Source organism: Chroicocephalus ridibundus, chromosome 2 (assembly GCF_963924245.1).
Source record: "Chroicocephalus ridibundus chromosome 2, bChrRid1.1, whole genome shotgun sequence".
NCBI classification, from domain to species: Eukaryota; Metazoa; Chordata; class Aves; order Charadriiformes; family Laridae; genus Chroicocephalus; species Chroicocephalus ridibundus.
The window spans coordinates 78,707,819-78,728,820 of NC_086285.1; the positions used below are offsets into that span (position 1 = coordinate 78,707,819).

At 41.0% G+C, this 21,002-nt stretch overlaps 2 protein-coding genes and 1 long non-coding RNA gene across 3 annotated transcripts in view; 2 read left to right on the forward strand and 1 right to left on the reverse strand.

The window, feature by feature from the left end:
• Positions 1 to 2,085, forward strand: part of FOXC1 (forkhead box C1) — a 33,002-nt gene extending 30,917 nt beyond the window's left edge. Inside the window, exon 2 of the transcript XR_010069955.1 lies at positions 2,061 to 2,085. The gene's annotated coding sequence lies outside the window, so the exon portion shown is untranslated. The remainder of the gene's footprint in view (positions 1 to 2,060) is intronic.
• Positions 1 to 21,002, reverse strand: part of GMDS (GDP-mannose 4,6-dehydratase) — a 427,838-nt gene that overhangs the window by 16,896 nt on the left and 389,940 nt on the right. The window lies entirely within an intron of this gene.
• On the forward strand, positions 2,112 to 5,676 carry LOC134511679 (uncharacterized). Its single transcript, XR_010069956.1, has 3 exons — positions 2,112 to 2,294; positions 4,213 to 4,351; positions 5,598 to 5,676. It is a non-coding gene; the product is annotated as an uncharacterized LOC134511679 (long non-coding RNA).

The window sequence follows — 21,002 nt, forward strand, 5'->3', positions numbered from 1 at the left end:
AAGTACAACGTAGGGAAGACTTGTGCCTGTCTACATAAGAACTAAAATAAGTGCAGTGACATACATAATGTTTAACACATTCAAATCCACACATAAAAAGCACATTTAGAGATGGTTCTTGTTCTCATTGGGTAATTTTTGCTCAGGCGTGTGCCGTAAGTTATGTATTTTCATATAAACTTCAGCACCTCTCTGAAATAAAGCTCTTCTTCCCACAAATCTAAGTGTTTCACTTTCTATATTCAAGATCAGAATTGTTTAGCTTACCACATCAGAGGTGCTAACTAGTGTACTGAAAATACGCCAGGAATTCAATACTCTTGCTCAAGCTATCTAACAGAGTAGTTTGGCAGGGAATTCCCATTTCTGGGGAGGAGGGACTCACTCGCACCTTCTCATGCGAACGCCCACTGAAATCAACAGGAGCCTGGCCAAGCAGTGACCGAGTGGGCTAAATACAGCCAAGCTTTGTAATGGTCACTATCACTGCTGGTGGCATCCCACCAGCCTCAACTCACAAATTTGACAGTAGGAAGAAATGAACTGTCTGCATCTGTTATTATTCCTGCTCTTTATATATCTCCTTGATTTAGTCTGCTTTCCACTAGCTTGATGTAAAGACCACTAAACTCAACAGCAGATTCTCTCTTTGACTCTAGGGTTTAGTTTAAGCTCTTTTTTACTCTGCATCAACAGATAACACAGGATGTGTACCCAGCTTAGTTCCTCCTTGGACCAAGTGTCCTCGTACATTCTTAACATCTCCAATTCATGATTCTTTTTATCTTCCTTTTGATGTTTTTCTACTACACTTTTTTCCTTTTTCACCATTACCTTCCTCCCCATCTCCTTAAAGGCTCCCTCCCTTGACTTCCTATTCCCCAGCTCAGTGCAATCCCCGTCTTCTGCTTCCTTAAGGCTTTTCTGCCTTTCACATGTATAAATATATATACTTCAATCTTTGGTCACATCCCTGGAGAGGGTGTTCAGTTAAGTTGGCTCCCCCCGCTAATCAGCTTTCCAGGAGTGTTTGCTTGCCAGGACTGGGGCAAATTATACTCAGATTCATTAATTAAGATATAACAAACTCCGTTTACTATTTACTGATGTGCCATATTTGGCAAAAAAAAAAAAAAAAAAGAAAAAAGAGAAGGTATACGAAACCAGGAGACTCTCTGGCTGGTTTATGGACCCAAAGTCTTTCTGGGTAGGTCACAAATCTCCAAGATATCCCTCACATTAAGTTTTGCACTTGGATTTCTAATTTAGCTGAAAGATGTGTAAAAACACATGCAGTCAGACAGCTCCTTGGCTATACATCTAAAGAAGCTCAAAGCATAAGTTATTACTTCCAAAGTCAATTGTAACTTATGCTCACTAAATTGGCTCCAGATCCACCCTTTTCAGACAGTAGTATAGGAATAATTTATTCTTTTGGTGAAAAGCACCCATTTTAGCTAAACCACACCCCCAGCTGGGAGTCCCACCAGCAGAAGTGCCAAAGGCAGAGGGATTCAGAGGCGCACAGGGCTATTGGAGGCCAGCGGAACAGGGGTGAATAAAGCACAGCATGTAATAGTGTCTGTCAGCACGCTGAAACGTATAACCTCTCCCTAACATAGGGGGTCCGCAACACAAATCCGAGAGGAAAATTTGTTCCTGTGGTTCAATCATCACGTTAGACGAAGAGGTTTCCTCACAATTTATACCAGAGGTCTTACGCATAGTGGTGAAACCATTGCAGCTTTCTGGGGACCTAATGTTTTGATCTACGCCCTCAGTGTGTATCTTGTTTTCTCCCATCAAGAAAACGCTGTACGTAAATATGGCACGAGGGCCAAGTTAAGAGCCTAAGTAGTGCAGAGATACAAAATCTACATAAACTAGATTTTCTCTCGCTAATTACACTGGAAACCTGAGCTAAATGACTCGCATGAATTTAGCCCGTTCCGATGGCAGCAGTGACTTGAAGCAATTTGCTCCACCAGAGAGTTAACGTCCCCACGAGAGACTGCTTCACTAGGGAGCTGCAGAAACACTGCCCTATATACCTTGCAAAGGCTTTTCTTTCCCCAGGTGAACTCCTGCATCACCAGCTATCCAACAGGAACCTCCTTATTTGAGATCTTTAATAGCAGCAGCTGCTGAAGGAAAGGGAACTGCAGAAGCACGCTTGTTGCCAAACTGTGCATTTAAATGGAAGGAGGAGAACCAGATGGGGAAATCACTCTTCAGTGTTTACTAGCACAATCAGCACCTGAGGCAGCACTTATTCAGGTGCTGAAATTACAGAGGTAAGTTTTATGATGAGAAATCTGTTCCTCATATGACAGCTATATTTCTCATCATGGATCATAAAAAGCAGATGATCCATCAGATAACTACTTGATTGTAATGTGCATCACAATAAAACCGTCAACTTTCTGTTTTGTTTTATGACCCTGGTTACATCTGGAATGCTTTCAAGAAGGATGCTGATGTTCGCTTTGGGTACAAACTGACTCAGGGTACTTCTGGATTGCTACTTATGCTGTAGTAGATAATAAGGATAATGAGAAATGATAGCAGAATTACCTCCAATTTTGCTACCAGGAAGACTGCTATATTACCACCAATATAACTTTATTGAATATTTTTCTTGGACTGGACCATAAAGAGGATTCTTAATTGTCTAACACCTTTCTCTTCCTTTACAGTCAAACAAACTATGCCTTTCAGTCTTCTATTTCCTCTTACATTACAAATCTTTTCCACAAGTACTAATTCAATAATAGTAATGAGACTACTAAAACAGGTATTTGTACTAACTCACATAGTGCCATAATTCTATCATAATAACAGTAATTTCTTATCTTCACATAGTATTTGTTGTCAGGTCATTTCTAATTGTTGTCCTCTTAGAGGTAGACAAAAAGGTGAAACTACTTTGCCAAGGTTGCAGAGCAAGCCTCAAGTAAAATTCCTGATTTACCTAAGAGTATGTAGTGGAAATGTGAGCTTTGCTGTAATTCAACGCCCCAAAGAGACACATTACCAAAAGCAATTTTTAAAAAGACTTAAAGATCTGCTCTTGAAGATTGTTGTGATCTCAGCAGAGCACTAAAATTGGAAAAAAGTTGTCCTTACTGATGTGCAGTCTGCCTCTTTGCTTGGCAAGGTCACAACCCCATTAAACTAAACAAAACAAACTAACCCTCTGCTCTTGCACAACTCTGCCAGGAGGGCTTGCAAGTTCTCTGGACAATTGAGGTTGCTCTTAAATTGTGGGGTTGATCCATCACATGTCGAAATCAACAACACTGAACCATAGCTCAATATTCAAATCAGTTCTGCATGGAGGAACAGCATTTCTGTAACCCGCCAGGACATTGAGTCACTTCATTCTTGACCTTAACCAAATGGGGTAAAGCAACATATACTTCAGATTGCCCTGCAAAAGCTCAGCCGTGCTTGGTATTAGTGAACAGTTTCATTCATTCCAAGTACCAGACTTCAGCCATTTTTTTTTCTGACTGCATGATAAAATTCAGATGTTTTAGAAAGATCCTTCTTCCCTACGTGTGCCCACCCAAGCAGCAGCAGCAGGGTTTCTGCTAAAACCTGACAATGAATTTTGCCTTTGGAGAAAGACCAAGCATGGAAAACTTCAGTGTAAACAACAATTGTTTCAGAAAATTATGAGTGCACCAGCCTGGGGTAGGGGAGTTGTAAAGGAATATCTTTTGCCAGCTCAAATTCAACAGACTTTATCAATCTCCCGCCTTCTTAGTGCACCATGAGTACAGACATTTAAAGTCTCTCATCATACAGTCCAGGCCTCCTCCACTGCACTTATGGTGGTCTGACCAGCCCTTCACCTCAGATCTCACCTTTCGTCCAAGTGGCAGCAGAGTACTGTTTAACCTGGATCCATAATCTTATTTCTGCCCCCACTGATGGGGATTCCAGGCTGTCCCCCCATGACTGAACTCATACACCCTGGACTGAGCACCAAACTCCCACTGTGTCTGGCTCAGTTACACAAATGCTTTTTTCTTTTGCAATAGTTCCAGTAGGGATACAGCCAGCTCCTAAGGGGGCTTTAAGCGGCAGACATCAGTCCCCAAAGGCAACTGTGCCTATGTGTCTGCTAAATCACCAAGCTACTCGTGCTGAGTAGCTAGAAACAGAAATGACTGAGCCCATCTTTTTCCTTGGTATCTTACCCTACAGATATTGGGGAACAGCATGGAGGAAGAGAAACAAAGATTAAACGATGGAGAAGAGTGCCGTGCTCTGGATCCGTAGGGACAAAATGGGCAGGAATAGGGACTGCACTTACAAAAGAAATGGGATGTCTCTCTATTGCGAGGTAGGTGTTCTCACTGAAGGTTCTAGAGATGCTTATGTGTCATTAAGATGGTGAAAGGACCTTTAACACCTGCCTGGTTGTGCACAAACAATGCCCCATCAAGACGTAGATCATGCTACTTATTGGATGGAAACAAACACACTGGAGGGAAGAAGTAGGGCTTGAATTGCAGAATGGAAAAGAGACAGCAAGCAATATGTCTTCCTTCCCCCTTTTTTGGTTACAATTACAGTATTTAAACTCAGGGGTGTAACTAGAAACTGGGAGTTTAAAAAAAGCAATGAATATCTTACCTGTATCCACAGAAAGCAAGCAAGATGCATGCAAGTGTTGCTACTGCATTTCTACAATCTTTCATGTTATCTAATAGGACTATTATTTCATCCTGCAGATGAGGCATTGCTATTTTAAGTTAAAAAGTATGTCTATTTAAATATTCATGTTTCATTGTAAAGTTAACCTCTGCAAAACATGCCTATATTTACAAAATCAAGAAATACATTGGAAGCACGTGCTTTTAGATGCTTCTGTTACTGCAAGCACCAGCTATCAGAAAGAAGAAAAAATTATCCACCTTTCTTTTTCTTCAATAGTTATTAATTTTTGTATTCCAGTAGTTCTCTACAGTATGTAAAGAGGTGACTTCACATGTAGGAAGACGGAAGCTCCTGTATTTTATAAGCAGAAATTCCTTTTGACAGGGAATCAAACTGGGATTTAATGGTTGTTCTAAAATGCTTTTAAGGAGCTAGCCTTCATTTATCTGCTTATGTCATTAGTTGTTGATACAATAAAAGTTTGGGTACTCTCTGATGAACCCCAAGCAAATTGAAATAAATTTATATATTTTTTTTTTCAATCAGGCTATTACCTGATATTACTCACAGCTGGGGAGGGGTCCTGCACTTTTCTCTTAGTACGACATTCAAAATCTCTCATGATAGTTAATTCCAATAACAAGACATACATTTCGGTGTCATGAGATTCTGCACCGGGGTTTACTACTACGCTTTCTCCTTGAAGGTCCTTTTCCCACCCCTGCGGCAATATCTCTCTGCCAAACCAGTCCAATGTTCTCCTCACATTTCAATTGAGGCTAACTGGATCCATCTGCCGCATGACTCAGGGGTTGCTCTGAACCTTACAGAAAAGTCCATTCCTATGCCAGATCTTAGAGATTTCAGCCCTGCTTTAAGAGAATGCTGTTTTCTGTTAAAATTTTATATAACGGAAGTTTAAATTTTAGCACAGATGTTGGCACAGCAGTGAAGAGCTGAGTAAGACACTCGATGCATCTCTGTGAAGCAGCCTCAAGTCAAAGGTAACAAACATATGGTTGATACTCTGCCTCATAGCTTGCTTGCTCTTATTCCTGATGCTGAAAGGTCAGTCCATGTTTTTACAACTCACTACGCTTTTATTAAGGCCTGGGACCTGACAGCATGCTTCGGCTATCACAGAGATTGCTGCTGTCCTTGTGCATTATGATGGGGAGTGTTTACAAATGCCTGCGGAGATGGGAAATACTTATGCCAAGTAAATGTTTAAAATGGGCACTAACGTGAGGAGGAGTTTCTACTTATCATTGCTGACAGCCAAAAAGAAGGCAGCATTTAATAAGTAGGACCTGTGAGTGGGTGAGTGTGTGTGGGGGGAGCAATGCTCAAACAAATTGGAGCATATGATTACTTTTTCACTGGCAACTGAAGAATCGCAGTATCATTTTGACATAGCTTGGCCACTGACATATTTTTAACTGAGGCATAAACACATAACATCATATTACTTCAACTGCTATTATAACATTGTATACGAGTAACTCCTGCTGATTTAACAGTGCTTGGAAAAAATAATATAGCATTTGTCTCCAGGGAATAAAATTCTGGAAGATCCTGGCAATTAGATGAATGAAGCAACAGAAGCAACAAAAATACTAAAAGTGCTAAATAACTAATGGGAACCAAACTTGAGCAGCTTCCCCTATGCCAAGAACCATAGAGACATAATCTTGATTTTTGGCAGTTCTGCCTTTAACAGAACTCCTAGTGGTTTATATTGCTCTAAGAATTAGTATCTGTTTCCATGAGTTCAGTCTTGTTCTTCCTAAAATGCAGTCTGAAGCAGTAATGAATAAATCGTACATTTTGGGGGGTACTACTGAATAATTTACTAAAAATGTGGAGGCATTTGGTACGTCCGTGGGTGAAGAATTTTCAAGTCACCATCAAGTGCTGAACTGTTCCGCTCAGTACTAGAGATCTTCCATACTCTTCAAAAAGCTGAAGTGCCATGACAAAGCATGACGGACCTCTCCAAATATTTAAGCAACAGAGAACAATGGTGTGAGACAATACTGCAAGACAGTGTTGCATGCAGGGAGTGTTGCTGGCCTTGAAGTCACCTCTCAAAGTGTCGTAACACCCTAGGGTGTCTCCTGCCATTGCATCACTCAAACTTGAGCGTGGTTCTGTGGGTTTCTGTGGCTCTGGTCCACCATGAAGTTTACACTAGAACTAAGGTGAATGTAGCCAAGTATTTCAAATGTCTTGATTCCACTGAGCAAATATTTTCAGATATCATCCTAACTCAAAAGTTTTCCATGTTTGATTCCAAATGAATCTTTTCTATTACAGTGTTTATATTTGGCTACCTGCCGAATCACACCAAAGGGTTTCTATGGAGCTATGCTGGGAAGGAATTTGGCCTATTCTCTTTGAAACATATTGTGCTTGAAAAGATGTGACTTATGATGCCAACTGGCTGTCTTTTATCTTGAGTTGTTTCAGATAAACAGGGCCTGTTTTCTAGTAGGCTGAAGTACATCCATGGGACCACTGCTTCATGGGAAGTGGAAAAGAAATACTTCCCTTTCAACTGCAGTCACCTTACCATGTTGAAAGCCAAACACTCTGAATGGCACTGTAGTCAAAAACAGCAGACACACAAGTTTAAACTGTATGTCAGATTTGAAATAGGTGTGCAGTGGGTCGCTTTGATTAAGAGAGGCGTATTTCACCTGCTAGCAACTGAGGATTGCATTCCCCATTCTTCTGCAAATCAACTCTGGCCGCACCTTATGTTTGCTGAAGTCATTACTGAGAACACCTACTCTGCCAGCAGAATATTGCACGTGAACTGGGAAGTAAACTGCTGCTTCATCGTGGGTGTCCACTGCTAAACACTTGGAAAGGCACAGACCGTGAAGCCCCCATCGCTGTGAATAGCACTGTTATCTGATACAGCAAGACATGACACAACCAGTCATGGACAGGGAATAAACGTTTCATCAAACACCATAAGTACACCTAATAAAAATAAATGCTGGGATGTCTGTTTAAGTGTGATTTTTAAATTAGGCTTTTAAGAATGTGATGAGCTAGCTTTGTTTTGCTGACATGACTTGCTTCCAAAGAGATGCAGATTGACGTTTTTGTCCAAAGTCAAGTGCCTACGGGACTGGTGGATTTTGCTTTGTCACCTTTGTGCAACCAGGTATGTCTGACATTGTGTGCTACAGAACCAGAGCTGAACACTATGACTGTAACATGTCAGGACGCTGTCTTGATTTCAAATACAAAGCTTGTTGGACTTCCAGGTGTTTCAGTTATATTGTAGACTGATCTTACATGATAGGCAATTTCATGAGCTCTAGCGGTTAACTGATGCACCAACTTCCTTCCCTAGAACTGATTCAAAATTGTGTAAAAAGATACTTCATGGTACAGATTGGCTTTTTGAAGTCCTTAAGGTGATTTGAATTGATATAGTTTCTTGTTAGGTTTAAAAAAAAACCCCAAAAAACAACCCACAAACCAATAGGTCTTCCGTTTAGCAGGCTACACGTACATTAATGTGAGTGAAAGAAGAAATACACCCTGTACCAGAGTCACATGAGGATACAGTCATGTACAGAGATCTAATCAAAGCAGTAAAATGAAACAAGCATGTTTTAGCATATTTCAGTTTCACTTTTCAGGTTTACTGAACATTAGCTGCATATATAATGAAAATAAATTGCCTGCCTTCAGTCTTCATTAGCTAATGAAGTATGCTCTAGTGATACAAAGCTGTCGGAGTGTGTGAAATACATCTACTTTGTAGAATATCAACAAGCCAAAAAGCCACAGCATCGTGACAGGAAAAGTAGGCAATACTTACACACTAAGTCTAAGTACAGTTGATAGAAAATAATTTCCCCTAATAATTATTTTTATGATTCTTCAATTGTAATTTGTAAATAAATAATAAATAAAAGCTTGCAACTTACAGTTGTCTTGTCTATTAGCAATTAACAGATATAGACAGAGGCATTTCTGTTTACAGAGAAAGTGCTTGAAGAAAAGGGGCCTGAATTATTTAATAATCTTTGGCATGAGAAAAAAAAACCCACCATGAATTCTAACATTTATTTGCAAACATGCAGGCAGTCCTGTATGACTATTATGTGTATGATGTCAGCATGCTTTTAAATTGTAAAAGATATGAATGACTTAACATATAAAATAACCCCAAGATGTCATTAGGAAGCTCTGACAGTCATTCCCCCTTTAATTTTCCACATAAAACACCAACAGCCGAAATGGTTCTGGAGCAGACGGCTATGAAAACAGAGTGGCAGTGGGAAAGCCCTCCTTTTGAACTCCTGCGAGATAAAAGATAATTATACTGGCTGCACTGCTGTGTTTTTTTTTAACTGCTCGCTTAGCATACAAATAGTGCAGCCGGAATGAGGTACATCGGCTGTAGAAAATGCGCAGTTCCTGGCCTGTCTGCTTGGATTAAGATGGCTCATTGCGTGTTGGGACCTGCGCGGTCTTGGGGACACGCCTTTGTGCTAATGCCAAGGGTGGCAATATGCTCCATTTCATGTAAATATGATGCAGCCCTTGGGCTCCTGGCAAGCCGCCAGGGCAGCCCACAGCATTCTAATGAAGGTAATACTACTGTGATATCCTACAGAAATCAATCAAAATGCTGCAGCCACTTTAGTGTCATCTGCAGCACGTGGGATCCCCTAACCTAGAATTTTTAAGTATGATTAAGATGTATATATTTATTGTAGCCACACGCACATATGCACGAAAGAGCCGGAGCGGTCTCAATAACTTCTCCTAACTGAAAGCTGAAAAAAATGAAAAGACGAATGCAAGGGCTTGGAACTGGATTTTAAATGTGTTGTGCAACATGTTAGTGGGACCACTTCCACCACTGACAAAAGAGTCCAGTCCTGCAAATCTGTCTCGCTCACTACAGTTTTCTGGTAGTCCCTGTGTGATATTGGCAGGTTAATAATAACTTTTTGCTTTTTTCTCCAGGCAAAGCCATAAGTTTCCCTAATATCACAGTGGGTTGTCATGAAAATTAGCATACTACAAAATGAGGATGGCAAATAACTCCATTTCCAAATGCTATGTTCAGCAGCCAGAGGTATTCGTGGATTTGGCATCATTTGCCAACTCCTTTGCACATGAATAACTCTACTCACATGGTTTAAACAAATGAAACTAGGATAAATGAGATTAATTTGCCAATAGCAAATTACATTCTATTTAAAAATGTGAATAAGCCTGTATCAAATCCACATGTTTTTTATATATTTCCCATATAATTTTCATGCATGGAAACACTACAGCAGTCTAGCCGAGAGTACAGGCTGCAGTGCACTCAAGTAGTTGAAAACGAGAGGAGCATCCTAGAGCAGCGATACCTTTCCAAGTGCCTGGAGACCGCAGACAGGCATGTCGCAGGGACCTGACCCAAGGAGAAAGAGCAACCATGAACCTCTTGCACAGCTCGTGCCACTTTGGAGAGGAAAGAACTCTGTGTTAGAACGGCCTTAGTCAACGTGCCCAGCTCAGACGGAGGGGAACATAAAGCTGGATTAACCTACTCTTGTACGTCTTGTTACGTATCTAGCCATAGCTGGGGATACTGGTTATCCTGTCCAGTGGAAGGCAGAGTGTGCTGTAAACACAACATCAAACCTAAAAAGGTTATTTCTCTTATTGTCTGCTTTGTCCATCACATATTCAAACTGGTCCTCCAAACTCCATTTTGTCCTCAATTACTGCATTCCTCAATTGGCTATGTATGTAAAGTCAGCGTTAAGTATGGGAGTTTAGGTCTCACTGATGGACAGTGAAGATTTTTTGATTAAAATAACTTTTTACTTGAGTGCCACAAATACTCTATTAAAAACGTCGTGTTCCCCTCTCTATGATCTTCATATATCCTCCCCTTTAAGAAGTCATGATCTCTCCTTATCTTCCCTTGGCTGTTTTTGTTTCCTTCATTGCACACCCCTTTTCCACTTGCCATATTCCCCTCTAAATCACCTCCATTTATCTACCCCTTTCCCTCATAAGCCTTTCTTCTACCATCTATTCCATTCGTCCTACCGGGACCTTCAGACTTTTGCCATTTCTTCCCTTCCCCATTTCTCTGAAGGGTTTTTTCACTCTCTTTTATCCATTGGGACTTCTCCTCGCACCCTGGTTTTTGTCCCATCACCCTTATATAGCAAAACCGTGTGCTAGCTACTCCATCTCCCAAATGCAAAGCCTTCAAGATGGGGCCTAATGCCAGTGGAGGCAGAGGGAGCACAAAAGCTGCCTTCTCTGCTTGGTTCTTCACCTGGGAAGAGTCACTTGGAGCACAAAATAAGGAAAGGCTCAAGAGGGCCTCCTTACTTGGAGATGACAGTATGGGTTAGACCATCCTTCCTGCAGGTAGTTGCATGGGACCATTCACTGTAGGACCAGTTGCACGACCATCCATGACAAGCTCTGACTACAGAGAAGGGTAACCAAGAACACAACGACTCCCTCTAGTGATGAATCTTTCCACACCTTTCAGGACTGGCATGACCTGGGGACAGATGGTGTCTTCCCTTGATAAAGTCAACTAACTTGGAGGCGGGATGGAAACATCCTTCTCTTAAAAGAAGAATAGTCCTGTTTTAAAGGTTATCACTTATCACCCAGAAAATTACATGCTGGCTATTTCAAAACTTCTTGAAAAGCAATAAAAAAACAAATAGCAGAAAAGTGATGTCATTTCTGACATTGTCAGTGTGGAAGCCTCCAATAGGAATTATTGTAAACCATTTCCCAATCTGTTTTTATACAGGCCTAGGAATTAAAAAGAAAACTTTAGTGTTTAGTGCTTAAACCAAATGTTTAATTTTGAACATCCACATAGAGTCACACTGCAGTGTGGAGGTTGCAGTTAAAAGCCCAGATTCCTTCATCTTCCTGACACTGAATCTACAGTATAACAAAAACATTTTGAAACTAGTGTAGAAATAGTTCTAACTGGAGCATTAACATAATTTACTTCAGTCACGTTCATCGGGATCATTTATATCTTACACATGTGATGTGTAAATATTCACCCTCCCTATACATATACAGTTGGATTTTAAATATTATATATAAAAACACTCCCTTAGAAAGTATGATTCATTAGTTTAACTGTTGGCATTTTAGCTTTTCCAGGATGTTCAAAAGCAGTTTATACGTTTAGAAGTATGATGTATATAATCGTTACTGCTTTAAGTAGGGTCTTATCCCATCTGTATGAGAAGACACATTACACGCACGCTAAGCTGAGCACTGAAAACTACTGAAAAAATTCAAAGCTGTGGAAGAACAGCGAGCCAAGATTTGGCTGGCTGTTTTCTGTGCCATTAGGAAGTGGTTTACTACCCGATTTATAATTATGGATAGTAAAATATACATATCAAGACAAAAGAGTGTAAAACGCTACCCGTTACCGTGTACAAGAGCTGATTTTACAACAGGGTGTGCCTCGGCCCAGGAGCAGGACTGTGGTACCTCAGGATCAGAGAGCAAGGTTTGGAGTCAGATCCCATGGTCTGTCCTACCATTGATCTGTGGGCAAGTTGTCCAGTCTTCCTGGGCTTTGGTTCCTCAAAAGGAGTGGCAAACCTTATCAACCTAACCTGTATCTTGAAGTTTCTTACTTAATGAATCTCTGAAAAACACAGAGATCTGCTGACTGGCAAGAATTATCCTATTTTCTTTTGACATGAATGAAAGGCATCCCCACTGAATACACACTGAATATCAGCAAACCTAATGTAAACACATCATAAAGAACATCCTTACACAAACGTGGAAGCAGTTCACATGCATGTGCAGAGAAAATGGAAAAAATTCTTGCCCCCATCCAGAGTAAAGCTTGTGCCATATGTGATCACAAGGACTTGTAGGCTGAAATGTGGCTGGGTATATTCAACATTTGGATCCCACATTGGCTGTTATGGATCTTCTTAGTGTTGTCTCTCACAGACAGCCCACCCACACATGCTTTTTGAGACAAAGGAGAGCATACTCCTTTTTTGAGTGACAGATGCAACTGAGAACCTGCTTCCCTGTTTTGTTTGCAGCCAAAGAATATTTCATGGGACCTTTGCTGAAAACAGTTAGGTTAGATAATCGCTAACCTGCTGGGCTTTGAGGCGTGTGCTGTCTCAATGTAAGCAATATACTTGGGAATAGAGCTCTGTACCAAGTGGCTCCTCTAACGACAGAGAATGCCATGTGTTGGCACAGATTCATTCAGTTCAAAATGACGGTATCGGCAGGGTGGTGGGAGCATGCTTGATGATCCCCAGAAATAACACATCACATTTAGCACCATCAGAAGTCTGAATACGTTGAATATGAATTAAATATTCTGCCATTTTACCTGTAAAAATTGAAGACTTTTTGCTAAGTGTGTGTAAACTGTGATTTCTTTCTAAATGTCATAACGTGCAGTGATTTTCACAGGAAACAAAAAAGGATGTCAATGACACACAAGCGACAGTATCGCCACATTTCAAGTTCCCACTTCAAACAGGCTGTTACCGAAGTCCAATGACAACAACCCATTTAATTTCTTTTCTGTAATGATTATTGGAAATTATTTTGGCTGAAATTTCCCAAATTCTTTACCTTGGGGCAGACATTTAACATGGAAAATTTCAGCCAGAGTGGATCAAAATCCAGAAACTTGCTCAGAAAAGAAATAAAAATGATACGATAGGAAATTCTGTATAGTACAAAGAAGGCAATACCTTTTTGTTGACAACCTTATTTGGCTGGCAAACCCAGACATACTCTGTATGCAAAAACCCTTCTTCGGGTCTGAATTAAGATCAGCAGACCAGACTTGCCTATGATTAAAATCCCTCAGGATGTCTTGGCTATCTACCTTCTCCTAGCAAGTGTATATTTTGGGGCCTGCCTGGCAGTAATCTTGAATATTTAGGTTGCCACACACCAAGCTGGACAGTACGAGACAGGAAATATATAATTGAACATTATGCTTTCTCACGTTAGAAGGGCAGCCCAATTCGTTATTCTGTCTAGCACGTTTCCTCGAGCGTTGTCCCAGGTCACTCGGCACCCGCTGAAAGCAATGCCTGACCAGCAATCAGCCGCACGCCTATGCACTAGGAAACCATGAAACTTTGTCCTGGACCTGACAGCCCCCCACAAGCCCTTGGAACGGGCTGCACTCCTTCCTTAGAGGAAGACATCTCTGTCCAGGTTATGCTGGAGAAAGGCTCTTCATCAAGTGAATTGATAACAGGGCTGATCAAAGTCTGGCAGTTGTACCTTATCTGTCGGGGATCATAATTCAGGAATGAAGCTGCCCTTCAGTTTGCTCCTCCCCACCATTAAATTACATTCAATCACCGCACGGAGAATGCAGCCCATGCGCTCGCAGCCAGATGTTATCATTACAGGCCTTTTCTTATAAACTGATGCTGAAACCCGAGTGGTTGATGAGACTAGCTAAGCAGTTGTACCTTTGACCTGATTGCATTAAACTTGCCCTATCAATTTAAGCTTAGTATAAACACCATTTCCCAGAGTCCCTCATGACTTCAGTAGTGAGAAGAAGCTGACTAAGCCTAAACATTTTTTAACAGCAATCTTGTCTTACAACACCAAGGGGATTTGCCATGTATCTGGGGCTTTATAAAACCATATGAACATGCTGAAAGAATTAAAGTCCTTTAAAAAAGCAAAATTGATGGTGACAGTCCTTTTAGAAAACCAGTTTGTAGAATGTCAGCACAAGAGGAGTTGGAAACAGGACTAAAATAGTTTTAAAAAATACAACAGATTTGTGTTTGTTTCACACAGTTGTTCCTGAATACTGACATTTAGAGTTAAAAGGCAAAACAAAGGAAAAAAATCTCCCAAACTGAATTCACCACCAATTAAAAAGAACTGCCCCCCAGCACTCCACAGCTCCAAGCCCTTTCAGATATATCACTCATCTGAGATCTCCCATAAAACATAGAGCATCTTTACCGCACCATTTCAGATTTATTTTTAATAAAGCTTGGTCTATTTCACATTGAGGATAATTCAGTTAATCCTATCAAAAGTTTCTATGTAGCTGCACATAAGCTCCAGCATATGGTATAACATATGGCCACCAAAGCTTGGCTAGGCTGCAGAAAGGGGGACACGCTTATAACTGTAAGCATAAGAATGGAAGTATCATGCTTAAGTCAGCTGTATTGCCTCCCATGGAATGATAAAGCAGTGGTTTGGTACTTGAAACGTTGGTAAAACAATGGGAGGCAAACCAGCGGAATATGGATCTTTATCTCGCCAGGTTGCAAGCGCTCTGGCCCTGATGGGGAAAAACACACTTGAAGTTGAGCAGATGAGTATTCCTGCTCATTTAACTGAACCTTTGACCCAGAATTAGAAAACGAGAAAAAAATTAAAGAAATATCCAAGACTGGCACTCGTTTTAAAACAACAGCAGCTTTGTGCTGTTGGTTGGTTATACTAACGTAACAAACCAGTCCATGGAACTGCTGCTAGAAGTGCAAAGAGGAAGCGCGTTAAGCGCATTAATGATTTCATGCTTATGGATATTCATGCAGAACATGACTCAGAGCACTGAAACCTAAAGCACGTAAAAAGGCAACAAAAAATTGCTAACTTGTTTTACTGTTTTGAAATCTAACAAAGAACATGCATGTAAAGAAACAAACAAAAAAATCCCAAACAAACATAAAACCCCAATCCAACCGACAACTACTGCTACTTAAATAATTATGGAGAAGTTTTTTCAAGAACTAGTTTAGCTGAGTTGCTGCCTTGATTACTCTTAGCAGCAGCAGCATCCGACTTCAGGTACATTAAACAAATGCCAGTATTCCACTGTGGGAAGAAAGTGCAGGTAAGGACAAAAAAAATATCTGGTGCATGATTTTATATAATATAGAGGAAGAAAGTAATCTAGAACTTGATGCAGAGTTCTTTTGGGATTCAAATTAAAGCGGGGTCCTTTTATGCAAAAAACTAAAGTACACATTTAAATGACAAAACTTAAAGCCAATGTTAAAAGAAGACTTGTACAAATTGCTTGCCTTTCAGAAAGCATCTTTGTTTTTCTCCTTTTGGGATCATTTGAGATAGGACAAAACCAGTGACCTTGACTCTCAATCCAGAGAGGAGAAAGAATAGAAAAAAGTATCAACTCTTTCCTGCAAACTTTCTAAAGTAACATTGATTTATCTAGCCATGCCCTGTTACTACAGAAGATACTTCTATCTCATAGCTTACAGCACAATGTGGAAGCATCTGAGCAGCCTTCACCCTACATTTGCTATTAAGAGTGACGTAGCTGTGCCATGATAGAGCACAATATAGACTAATTTACCCTTCCAATAACTGGAGTAACAGCTAAGCTGGAGAAGATGAGGTACAGCAGAGCAATAATAAAATATATGAAGGGGGATGGCAACAGGTCACAGAAGGGGAAGTCTTAGGCCGGCATGAAGTTACTGGTGGGGCTTGTCATTATCAGTCTTAAGAGTCACCACAGGCACTTTCAAAAATATTACAAACAAGCTGAAGAAAGTTGGTGATGGCTTAAATTTGAGAAACATCAGGACAGAGGAGGCTCAGGTTAGAAAGAAACACCTGGCTCAGCGTGAAGGCTGCCATCATGGAAAGGAGTTGACAGAGTCAAGAGGAAAAAGCTCGAGACAATTCACTTAGAGGCTAGAAACAAAAGGCTCACTGTATTTTGAAATAACTGGTGTGAAGAAGAACCTGGAGGTACCAGTTCATCACAGGTGACTGTGAATCAGAAGTGTGATGCAACCATGAAGGGAAACACAATCTTAGTCTGCACAGTACGAGGCGTTTCCAGCGCAAACAGGGGAGTATTTCTGCTAGCGTATGAGACACTGACTGATGTGTCTTTTATTTCAAATAACGTGTAGCATTTAAATACTACTCTTGGTAGTGTTGTTAAAAGAAAACAAACTGGAATTGGAGCAGACATAGAGAAAACTTGTAGGGATGGTCAAGGGGTGCAGAAACATCTTATAAGAACACAAGGATGAATTTCGTTTGTTTAGTCAACCATACTAAAACTTGGGAGGTGACGTAAATGTGTACTATACAGTCATTTGGGAGAAGATGTTATAGCGTCACCAAAGGAAAGAACTATTTAAGTGAAGGCCAGTGGTATAAGAGTAGATAGATACAAGCTTGCCAAAAATGCCAGTATTGTGGGAGGTTAGACGAAAATTCCTAACTATAAGATCAGGCAGGCTCCGGACTGCTGTACAGTGGGATTAGCTGGGGCTAAACATCCTCGTGACTTTCAATGTGCAATTCACGAAAAGGGTTTCGCGATGTGACACCTGCACCAGAGATGAAATGTAGGTATCTTCCAACTTGCTGTTAACATCATGGCTATAACATGAGCTTCAGCATCTGGTAATGTTCTTACTCTTCTTAACGATTTAATATCTTAAATTTATATAATACTTTTCAACCCAAAGGATCCCAAAGCAGTTAAAAAAATGCAACTGATGTGCAGTCTCTGAAGAGAGGGCTTCATTCACTGCAGAAATAGAGCTGTAGCGCAGGTGAGAGGCAGCAGCTGTTTAAAGTGTGGTTATACTCAAACTATAAGGAAGTGTTTACATTTTATAATAGGGAAGACCAAAGTGGTCTTTTGGGGGAGAAAGTATTTTCACTGGAAAAATGTAAGTACTCTGTCTTTCCTATTTTCTTCTCCAGGCAGTTCTGCTGTTGATGTCATAGAGGGACCAAGGTGCAGCAATGCTAGTAGAATGGAGGCAAAAATATTTCCCCCGTTCATGCATCTACTACTCATAAAAATAATTTTGCTATGATGTGTACTGTTGCAAACCCATCACTATCCTCTTATTTTAGGGACTTTCCTGCCTTCTTCAGGGGATATTATCTCAGGAGGTTCACTGGGACTTGATAAAATTAATCTCTCTAAATCAAAGAGGGTACGTTTGTGCAGGATCCCCCAGTGAGTGGGACAATTGCAGGCTACCTTCCCTGAAAACCCCCAAAAGTCAGAATGGACATTTGCAGGCCACATACAAAAGCTTGGCCAGCTGTCAAACCCAAAACTTCAAAAACCATGAGACAGGCTTATGAGTAGGATGATGCTACGCTCCCTCCACCTTGACTTTGGGATTGTTTTGATTTGTCTGTGTTAATAAAAACTGAGAAAGCTTTTTTTTTTCCAATGAAGGCACGACATATAATCACAGTGCGTAAAATACAGATGTGACTTTTAAGACTGTCATGTGGCATCTTTCACCAAACGTGACTGCAAAGAAAAGTGTGAACTCATAAGAGCAGTAGTTTAAGAGTTAAAACTTAGCATCATCAGATTCGGTTTAGCTTTGGAAAACGGTCAGGACAGCACATTGGTCATCCCATTATCAGATATAAGTGAAAAATAAAGTCAGTTCTCTGTAAAAAGAAATCCCAGTGCAATTGTGATTCTTTCAGCGATAAAACAGAAGTAACATATAGAAACTAAAGAGAGAGGACCGTTGTTACTGGTAACACCTGAAACAACAGGCAAATTACTAGCTATCATAGGCTCAAGGTCTATTGTTCTGGAAGCCGCAAAATGACAGCAAAAACAACAAAAAAGAAAAACCCTGCTTGAAGAGTTTACAGTAAAAGCTCAGCATACTTGAATGTTCAGAACGGTCTGAAATCCAGATAAGGAGAAATCAATGCCATGTCAAACTTGGAAATAACTTTCTCAAAATAAGCCAAATAAGGAAATTTCCCTTTTAATTTTAAGGAATGAAAGTTTCTCTACAGAAAAGCTGAAATAATCATAGATGTGTCTCTTCCATGGCTTTTTTCTTTTTTTTCTCCCTTTATTCTGCATTCCGCAGCTTGAAATGGAGAAGTCATCTGCAGGTCACACCGCTGCCTCCGGTGCTACTTAAACAATTTTTAAAAATGTATCTTCACACTGGCGACACGCACAACCCGTGTAGGTTGGATTTCCACGAGCGGTTGTTATCTGAGCCCCCCGCTGCCGCCCCGACCCCCCATCCACTTCCGCCTCCTGGCTCCCGCGCTCCCAAGGCTGGCTGGGATCAGCTGCCGGGCTGTCACAGCACCACCGCCGCGGGGCTTGGGGAAATTTTAGATAAGCTCCCTCACTTCCATCAGGCTCTCCTCCCAGTGAACAAACGCACGCCCCTGAGATGCCTCCAGGGCATCGGCTCACCTGAAGTATCTGACACGGGCTTCCTTGTAAGCAGCAGCAGTTGATAGGAGGCCCATAAGGACGGTACTAACCACCGTGTCACTCAGTGGATTACCAAGGAAACTTCTTAGAGGAAAAGTGCTTGCTTGTTTCGGCCTGGTGGTGGGCTCAGCTTTCTCCCGTCCCAGGGCTGCTGGGGCCTCATCCAGCCTCTAGCGAAAGCCACCTGGCAGTGTCCCAGCAGCCCTGGAGGACGCGTGCCCACCTGCGCCTCCTTTTTCTCTTCTTCCCAGGACACTGGGTGAAAAGCTGAATCCTACCACCTCATGCGTTGGAAATGTCCCTCTTGGCCCCTGGCCCCTTTTTTTACCAGCCTGGGTGGAACAGAGGAAGACTGGGACCCTGCTCTCCATCCCCACCTCCTGGGTGTCTCCCCTGGGGCATTATTTCTCCATAACGCCTTGGCTGCTGCCAGATGAAACCCGGGGTCTGTTTAGAAAGCTCTATCCCTCCTGTATTTTACAGCTGTGACTCAAAATAAAGCAGAGATTTGGCAGCTTTGCCAGGTATGTGTGTTCTGCCACCCTGGTGAAAGTTCACCCCAGCCTAGTGAATACATGTGCCTTTGAAAAAACTGAAATATGGCAGTTTGCACATGCTCAGCAGAGACCTGGTAGGGATGGATAGCTTAAATTTCTGGACAGTCCAACCTCCCTCAAACATCTTACATGCTCTGGGTATTGGCTGGACAAAACAAGCAGGTAACCCCTCTTTTGACATACAAAGAAGGGGGCCAAGCGAAGATCCTGCAATGCTTGCGTTACCTAGCTTCTAGGTATTTGACTTTGTACCTTAGTAATGTTCCTTTAACTCATGTGTGGTTTCTATCTTTTTTCTTTCTGTTTTTCTAGTGTATAATACTGTGTGTACACAGACAGATAGACAGACAGGCAGTTTCTGTTTCATAAAGGAGGAGATTCCTGCATGCTCTGCTTGCACTAAAAAGAAACCGTGTTCAAGAATGAACTGGCAGACAAGTCAGTTTGTCGGTTCATAATATAGCTGGATTGCAAAGGGAAGATAGGAAATCAGTGATTTTGCCTAAGGGAGCAATCTTAAGTATAAAAAGAAGAGAAGAGGGAAAAACAGACTAAAAACCTTTAAAAAACCTTCATTGTTTAACTAGAAAAAGAAAAGTAATCCCAAACCATCAATTACTGGAGCATGTGAACATTATTTAGAACACATTTTAAAATTTAAAAAAAGAAATACCTTGGATCTAATTTTAAACAGGTTTTGCACGGTGTGACACCATTGATGTCAGCAGAATAATTTCCAAGTTATAAATTTGTTAACATAAGGTTAGTGCGAGGTTGTAGTACAGTGGATGAGAATCGCTTTGAAAGTACAGTACGAGATGGAAGACTGTATGCTAATGCTGAATAGTCTGCTAGGAGATTATTTGCTTTCTGCCTACACAGCCAAGCTACGTAGGAATTAATGTTGCCGCAGAGACTGTCATCTCCTAAGGCATAAAGCAAAACAGTAATATTCTAACATTAATAATAATTAATATTCCCTCTTATGAATATTGTTCAAATAAAAGGATGTTGTATTTTAATACACATGTTTACCAAGACTGTGTAAAATAAAAGGCTCCTATTTTACTTGTTGTTCTTCTGACAAACATAGACAATCATTAATAAATACCTTTGAGCTGATGAACAAAGATAGGGGGGTTACATCTTTAGAAAGCAATAGCAACCTCCTCAGAAATTTAATTTGGCCGCAGTTCAAAAACCAATGTAAACAGCCTGGACACCCATCTTAAACAAGGCTTATTCACACTTTGAGCCAACAAGAGTCGATGAAACAGTCTTTAACAGCCTGGTTTTGCCTTCTCAGACAGACACACACATGCAGCCCTCATAGTTAAATATACAGCAACAGCCTTGGATGAGGCAGGGTCGGGAAGCACCTCTGTACCATGGGCATCAGCTGGGCAGGTGTTTTACAGACAGCTGGCCTGGCTTCCTGACTCCTTCATGGCTTTGGGTGGCTGCAGGAACACTTCCAGCTCTTGAAAACTCCTACGTTGAAC